Genomic DNA, 775 nt, shown 5'->3' on the forward strand with positions numbered 1-775 from the left:
TTTTTTAATTGAGTTTCCTTAAGGGAAGTAGCTGTTAATGAGTAGTTGTAAATAATATGACACTGTGAAATTTATAGCTCTTATTATTGTTAAAATACAAATTTCTAAGTCGATTTTTGGACTTAGTGTACTTTGCATGAACGGGGACGATTTAAAGATCGAATTTTGACAAAATTTATCTAATTTTAATAATTATTTTGTAGTTAAAAATTTATAAAATGTTCAACTTTTATATCTAAGGATTGAAAATTTAGAACAAGATTCCACGTAAGTAATTAATTCTGTTACCAAAAAATCTAAAAAATACATTTACACAGTTTATTTTTATAGTCATTTTAAGTTCAAATTTGGACGAAATTACATATTAAAAACCTGGAATAACTATTTTAGTTATTTTGTTGTGATTTTATAATATATTTCGTGGGTATACTTGAAACTTCTTAAGTATACTATTATATATCTATGATAGTATCACGGTTTGTTGTTGATGTATAACGCGTTATAAGTACCTAATGGCTATTGTGATATGATTAATTTGGAATTTATTATAGGTACCTATTATAGGTCAATTTTTTTTAAATACTATAGACTATAATATAATATTATGTCTTATACCTAGACTGACATACCGTCTCCGCTCAGAATCGTTTTTCTTATACAATGATATTATATCATTGAATTTAAATTTAATACCATCCATTATACAGTGACCCACTTGTAATTTACTGTACAGCAGAGTGACATCCACTTACCCACCTTTTTTATTTATTTGATC

This window comes from Acyrthosiphon pisum, chromosome A1, assembly GCF_005508785.2.
Source record: "Acyrthosiphon pisum isolate AL4f chromosome A1, pea_aphid_22Mar2018_4r6ur, whole genome shotgun sequence".
NCBI classification, from domain to species: Eukaryota; Metazoa; Arthropoda; class Insecta; order Hemiptera; family Aphididae; genus Acyrthosiphon; species Acyrthosiphon pisum.